This window comes from Phalangium opilio, unplaced genomic scaffold (genome assembly GCF_054372755.1).
Source record: "Phalangium opilio isolate 3A_F unplaced genomic scaffold, DU_Popi_V2 ptg000032l_1, whole genome shotgun sequence".
Taxonomy (NCBI): domain Eukaryota; kingdom Metazoa; phylum Arthropoda; class Arachnida; order Opiliones; family Phalangiidae; genus Phalangium; species Phalangium opilio.
In genome coordinates this window covers 2322225-2330470 of record NW_028324159.1, presented here as the reverse complement: position 1 = coordinate 2330470, position 8246 = coordinate 2322225, and positions in this window count along the sequence as shown.

Genomic DNA, 8246 nt, shown 5'->3' with positions numbered 1-8246 from the left:
GCCCCGTTTCAGTTCGCGATAGGAATTCCAACGCTGCGATATATATTCCGGCAAAACTGTAGTGTCAAGACGACGACCCTCACGCGCTGCTTTACGGTACCGACGGTTCGCCTCCTTGTGTTTATTAATAGCCATCTTCACTTCAGGGTCGAACCAATGCTTCAGCGGTCTTCGCGTGCCAGTCCCCGACGTACGACCCAGCGTATCAGATGCTGCGGAAATCACGATAGACTGAAAATCGTCCAGCGTCAAGGACGGCCTACCATGCAGCGCTTCATGAGTCGCCGTTTTGAAGTTCTCCATTTTTACCGCGCCACTGGTCCTCCAAAGCGGACGGCACGAAACTGGACCCACCTTCGTGTGACGTCGTACCGAGACATCTAATGTCAGAGTTATGGCGATATGGTCGCTACCGAGGCTAACAAGACCATCTTCATCAATCTCCATGCGCGATAAAAGGGAAAGGAACTGATCATTCCCAAGAGCATAATCAATGGTAGTCGACAGCCCCCGAGCCGACAAAGTGATCTTGCCGACGCGAACTTCGCGGAGGGTATTTATGATCGTTTGGTCGTGATCCATAGCCCAAGTAATTAGTTTACGACCAGTCAAACTTTCGCGACCATCCAAGTCTGGAATGTGGGTGTTAAAATCACCCAAGAAGCAAAGCGGTTTGCGACCATGGGCATTTAAATGGGCTAGATCTCTGGCAAGACATTGAAAAATACTTTCGTTCCAACTTTCGTCCTCTTTAGCCGTCGCTAAATACACTTTGCCCATCAGTATATCAATCGATCCACAACGCATCTCCACGCTCATGTGTTCATCGCAAGATCGCACCAGATGACATGGCGTAGGGTCCGCGACCATGACTCCCAGACCACCACCTTTCTTCGACCCACGCCGTCTATTTACACCGTACCAGCGAAAACCCGGGCACGATTCTGGAACTTCGTTCTCGCGTAAATGTGTTTCCGCGGCAGCGAACACGGTAGTGTTGGTTTGTAGCATTTGAGGATACAGTTCAGACCAGAGTTCGCGCTTCCGACCACTTTGAATGTTTAGGAAGGATATTTTTAAATTACTATTTACACGGGCCTTCCTACGTCTCCTCCTCCTCCCACGACCCCAGGGCCTATCTCCGAATCATTGTTGTTTGCTAGCACCACCGTCCTCGGCGGCACTCGATGTACTCCGTCCAACTTTTTGATTTTTGCGAGAGTAAAACGCACGACAACGTCAAAGTTGTTGCGGTAAAAGATCTTCACGGATGTATACCCCTTAAACTCTGGTTTACCATTAAGCCCACCAACCTCCTCCAAAATGAGTTTTCTCGTAGCCTGTGTTTCCACTGTAAGTCGAGATGGGCGGGGTTTGTTACCAGGTTTAAATTTTCGTATGTCTTCAATTTTGACTGATGATGGCTCAAGGTCCAAAGCGTTTTCCAGCCAACTTGCGGCTGTTTGAGGATCATCCAACTCCTACGCTACGAAACCGAAGACCATTTTATTAAGGGCCCTGGCCTCATGATCCTGCACCTCTTTCACTACTCTCCGAGTCCTGATAGCCACTGCGCTTGCCGGTGGTCGCTATCCGGTGAAAGTGCCTGTTCAATCCTTTGCGTAAGCTGACGAATGTCCTCAACATTCTGCGAATTCATTTCATTCAACTTTGTTACCTCCGCAGAAACATCCGTGAACTTCACTTCTACCGCCGCGAAATGATCATTTACCACACTGATCTCAGTTTTAATTGTTTGCGTGACCAGTTGATTACAGTAGCTCTCCATGTCGAGCCTCAACCCGGTGAGCTTGCGATCGAGATCCGATGACATTTCGGATCTAAGCGAGTCCAGCCCAATAGCAAGTCTATGTGCTATCATCTTATCAATAGAGTCAAGAAGTTGATCTCCGTTCACGCCTTGCACAGTCAGATTTAATCCAGCATTTGCCTCCGTTTTTTCTTTTTGGTCTTTTTCCTTGCTTTCTGCCTGGGCCTTCGGCTTTTTCGTAATAGCCTCGTTATTTTGGAGCCCAGTTTTCCCCCCAGATGGGTCGACACTACGCGAGAGCTGTTAAGTTTCTCCGTTAGCCGCGTGCGTAAATGTCTCACATCTAAGGTATTAGTCGCGGCATCGCGCGCCCTTATCGTATGCAATACCCCGTTGGTTTTGTAAAAGAAAAATTGGCCGAGGGTTACCGCACGAAACCTGCACTAACTGTACTTTTAAAAATACACACTGCGAAGTCAAAATAAGTAGCGATCAGGGATAATTATCATCCAGCTCACCGATTTTAGGCACAAAATGCAAGTCACTCAAGGGAAAATTTGTAAGAATCCAATTTTTCGCGGAGCCGTGGCCAAACCCGATTAAGTGTTTAAACGTACCCCTTCTCTTTTTTATTTCCCCCTGTAAAGTGTCTTACCTTCCGCATATGGATGCATAGGTTATAGCTAACAAACAGGGGTTTAAGACAATCTTGGTTTTCAAAATTGGTATAAGAATTAAAATCTAAGGATTTTATGAAGGTGATGTGAACGATGACGTTTTACAATCCCAAGATAACGATGGTCTTGAGGAGTTTATGGACAATTTAGAAGTTCAACAAAATGATGATGATGTCATGCTCTCCAAAGACTGCTGATAAATTTCTCCTTCACTATAAGAAGCGCACATACCCAGCGAATTTATTATTTCTACCAGGTGTTTCGAACCATAGCGACGGATTGTATGAATAGGCGACAGAAATGACCTAGGTCTCACGGCTGAAATTATGGAGTGGTTTATGACTTTTCGTTTTCGAATAATATCGGGTGATTCATTTTGTCTCCTTTCGGTTAAATTAGAGGTGAAAAGTTCCCATGTCTCTGGTACAATATTTTTTCCACCTTCAGAAATTTCTTCAATACTTGGGTAGGAAGTTCGATCGTACACCATTTTTTGAATGTCTTCACGTATTATTGAGGCTGCAGTTTCGACGATTATCTTACGTTCAGACAACAAGTCACTTTTTCTCTCTGCATACCAGCTATTACAGATAAGTTTTTCAACAGTATCAGATAAGCAAACTATAGTCTTTTTACCCTTCCCTTCCGTAAAAACTACGTTCTTGAAGTGCGAAGAAATTCTTTGCTTTAGCCATGTATCACTATATATATATTGTCGTTATCTCCATTTGCCGTTGAAAAACCTCGCAAAATATCTTGTAATTCGGATAAAGAAAACTGACTGTCAACATTATTTTCCATATAATCAAACAAATTTTCCAGAGCCTTCGATTTTGACTCGCATTCAGGGCGTCCTGGTGCACGTTCTTTAATTTTCTTGAAAAACTTGACGTAGCTTTGGTGATGGTATCTTGCTTCAGCAGCTACAAGATCTAATTCTCCCAGTACCCTACGTTTGACCTTTTCACCCCATTCGTCGGCACGATTTTGGGCATAAAGTAGAATTTGATCTTTGATTTCAAGGGTTGCAACAATATGAATCTTTCCACGTTTGAACTTCGATACTTTGGTGCTAGTACTGGCATCTTCTTCGCAAAACATACATTGCTTTTTAAAATCAAAACTAATGTCACTACCTCTGAAGCGACGAGAAACGTGAACCGTATCGGAGGTATTTTGACTGTCCACTTTTTTTTACTAACAGCTTTAATGCTTTTCCTAGTATAGTTTTTCCTGCATAACTGATGAACCGTTAAATCCGATATTCAAATAACCTTCTCGTGAAGAGCATCTTTTCTCAAAATACTGGCATCAATTATGGACTTTAAGCCCTTAGTCACTTTTACTATCGGTTTTTCCCTTTCATTCAAAGCTTCGTTACAAATTATACACTTTTCCATTGTCTAATCACAAGGAAAACAGTCGTGTTTGACAAATGTGAAAATAATACTAAAACTATTAAAATGGTCTGCGACTCAATTTCAGACGTAAGAAATTTCATGTCCCGCAGCGCCGGCGCGAAAAAAGCGCGCAAAATTACAACTAACAACAGTATTTTTCAATGAGAGTGGATCCGAAACTAACAACAGTATTTTTCAATGAGAGGGGATCCTTATTTAATTTTTCACCTAATTTTCGCTTAAGTAATTATTATGTACAATAATACTATTTTAAAGCTTACAACCAGCTCTAAACGATGATAATAAGAAAAAAGTATAATTCAAATTTTTAATTAGTAAAACTCACCTAAACTGTAAATGTTAGGGTTAAGTTTATAAGTTGTTTTTTATTTTGACTTATTTAATTTGATTGTGATTAAAGATAGGTGTTTGGCGTACTATAATTAAATGTAGTATGGCTCTTTCTCTAACGAATGAGCCATATTTCAGCATTCTGAGAAACGTTTGTGAATAGATATGTCAAGAGAGCCTGACAAGACAAATTTGATTTAAGGGGGGATGAAACGGGGGAAGCACCACTCGGATTACTGGGGACTTTTGGTATTTTGATGAGATCATCATATACTAGCATTGTGCAAAAATTCAGCTTTCTCCTAATTTATTCAAGGTTTGGCCTTTTTCGTGCCTGGATTTCCTGGAGTAACGCGTAGTTACTAGCAGCAGGGTGTTGTTGCGCAATCGCCCAGCTCCAAATCGACATGCTCAAATTGACTGTGTTGGAAATTATTTACGGGTCCAACCTCGTCAGTGGCTGTTAAAGCGGTTCCATCTTCATTGACAATTTTAGTTCTGGTGTACAGCATTGTTAAGGCTGTATCCACGTATTCGCTACCGCTAGACGTTACTTCAAATTCAATAGGTTGGTCGCCTTTCAAGGAGGTCAAAGGTTGATACGGAACCCATTTGGAATTTTCGATGGCTGTTTGAAGGGGAGGGGTGGCGAAAATATCGAAACCAGTACTGCAAGTTTCAGTCATTTTTGGGGAGAGGAAATATCGCGAACATTTCGAATGAAAGTTTACGTTTATCTGATTTAAATTTGTTTGTGTTGGTTTGTTTTATAGATTTCTTTCTCTTTGGTATTTTTTCTTTTTAGCTAGTCTTTTCTTTTGTTTGGCACTCCCTCTACCGTATTGTTGTTGTACGTCATCCAGCGTTTTGATGAACCTTCTTTTAGCGGAAGTTTCCAGATACTTTCCAGAGGCGACATCGTTTATAATCTCTGAAGATGTGCCCTGAAGCTGTTTACCAAGGAACTTTGTCCCTTTAATTAAAAAAGGTGATACGTATCTACCGAAAGATTTCAGGAAAGAGCCAATGCCGTGCCCGTTTTGTCCATAGCCGTGTTGCCCTTGTTTTCCGACGTAAAAAGTCAGACCACTACCACCTGACTGCGCTTGTTGGGTATAATAATCCGTGTAGACACATCTTTTGTTATCTAACGCGTTTGACTTGCGCGTCTTAAATGAACTTTACAGTGCAACAGTCCAAATTGAAATAAAGCCGGTTCACCCATGTGGTCCTTCATATAAATGCCAACCTCGCTAATATAATGTTTTGACAAAGGGACGTAATGGGGTGAGACAAACGTAAGGCACACGGTATCCCCGTGTTTCTTGTCTTCGATGGGTATAATACGTAAGAGGAGGGCGTGGATGTTACCGACAATTTCCCCTTCGACCAGGTCGCAATAAAAATATAATTGAGATGGTACGTGGTAGTTTAGCCTGGCTGGTTTATCGCTCAGCCCTTGTATATTGAGATGATCTTTGTACCCAAAGATGGCGGCTAATGATTTGTGGGTCTTGAAGATAATTTTTGTATCATCAGAGGCATCGGTTTTTTGTTTTATATGCCCCGTCGTCTCATTAATATGAAATAAAGCAGCTGTTTTTTCGCATACTTTGGAAGTATTGATAGTTTTTACAATGTGGTTTAGTGACTTGTAATGGCCAGCGGGTATATAATGTAGATGATAGTTTTCGTATCTGGTCAGTTTTACATATTTTCGTTCAACCTGGTATGTTAAGTCACATGACTTGGGGTTTTTAGGTTTTTAAAAGTTACCTTCATCCAATGAATCTTCAGGTGTTTTTCTCTTATTAGTTTTGTATATTACATTGTAGAAGCTGTTTGTATATATTATCTCTACTAACGAAATTTCCCATTGTCCCTGTAAATTAATAGGATCCAGTAGTTTAGTGATGTAACTACCCATAGTGTTATAAGGGTAGATATCCATACTAGCGTCGCTAGGTAGCGTTAAATAGAATTCAGATTTTCTCGACATTTTCTGCTGTCACCAAAGAGTTCTGCGATTTCGGTAAACCTATAAACGGTACAAAATATTCTAATTTCCCTTTACGCTTACGTTTCTTGAGTAGAGTCTATCTTAAACAGTTTGGGTTCCACAGTTCGAATGAGCTGATCAGAGTAAAACAACCCGCTTTTATGCTTGTCGTCCAAATCTTTCAGACGATATAACAGTGGTTTTCTGAAACTTAGAATAGAGGAAATGACAAATACTTCCGTCGAGAAATTAGGCTAATAACCTTTAGAAAATTCTGGTTAAGCTTGCTTATTCATACAAAATCACCGACACGAAATTTGACATCCGTTTTAGTAGGCTTATTGCTCAATTCAGGCTTGTAAATGTTTTTGTATACTTCCAGAACGTTAGATGGGGAAACATTATCGGGTGCCATTTTTATTACGGAATGATTAGAGGCATTGTAGCCTTTAACTATGTCTGTCAAATTATCTATATATCTATGAGAATTGAAATGAGTCAACATTTTGAATATTCGATGTTTCAAAGTTTTAATTAATCTTTCTACAAAAGGACAGCGGAATTTTTCCGACGTCATAGAACCGTATTTGATTTTATTTTTCTTAAGAAGTTTTTGCGTAATTGAATTAATAAATTCTTTTCCTAAATCGGACCAGATGGCTTTAGGTTTGCTTTGTTCGATGATTATTTCGAGAGCTTTCGTAGCTTCGGCAGCGTGTTTTCTTTTCATGGGTACTACAAAAGCTTTTCGGGAAAAGCAATCAATGCCTACCATAAAGTATCTGTAGTCATCGTTGTATTTGGCGATTTACCCCAAATCAGCTAGATCAACTTCGACCCTATTTATTATTTATTTATTTATTTATTTGAGAGACATGAGGTAAAGGGTCGTGAAGCCATGGGCTTATGTACAACCTCCCTCGTCGGTAAAGTGTGAAGGATTACAACAAGAAATAAAAAAAATTAAATGAAAAAACTACAAATATGAAATTATATATAAAGAAAAATATTGTTAATACGGCAGATCAAATTCGGTATAGCCTGAATTAAGAGTCAAATAGCGCCGTTACGGCAGTGCGAAATGAGTTTCGCCCCGGAAGGGCAAGGGTAGCGATAGGAAGCCCATTCCAGTCATTCAATACCCTGTACGTAAAGTGTTGCAAAGAATACCGGGTACGCGCACGTGGCTTTCGAAGTTTTTGGCGATGGCCGCGAGTACGTGTCTCAGGATTAGACTCGAAGAAATCGGTGACCGGAATATCGATGGCGCCTTTGAGAAGGTCATAAAGGTACATTAGATCATTAACGCGGTGACGCTGTAAATAGGCCTTGACCACTAACTCTACTGTACAAGTTTTATTTTTTCCCATGTGCTTATTAACACGCCAACCCTGCTAATGTACTCTTTGATGTCATTGAATACATGAGAACCGTCCCTAAAACACCGGAAGACTGCCATACAATAGACGAATTGGACCACCTAAGTAACTTAATCCCTAGACCTTTAAACATTTCTTACGCCGAGCGCATCGAAAGACGCCGGAATAAATTACTACCCACTAACCAGGAAAAAACATTAATCGCCGAATTCAACAATCCACAATACGATATAGAGATGGCGGCATTTTTGAATCAGGAATGTCAAGAAAACGCTAACGACCCATTTGAGTACCTGTCTCTAAACTTCTCCGACTACCTAACCAGCGAACAGGAGTCTCTCGTGGATTCGGAAGATTGCCGAGGCCATTTTCGCAGGCGAAGTGTACGATCAATGGGGTGGCGGCTGCCCCTTCACCTATTGATGACGTTCCTTATTGAGAAATCTTTGAACAAGCGAAAACTTTTATGACCAATTTAATATGTACGGTCGTGAAATAGTTTTAAACGTCATAGATGAACCCGTTGATAGTATAAGTAGTATTAGGGACCGTGTGTTAAACGAATATCTACCCACTGATTATGTTCAAGTATCGTTGAGAAGCCTCGGTATAAATTGCAGGTCTGAATTAGAATTATCATTTAAAAGATTAGACCAAGTAGATCCCTCT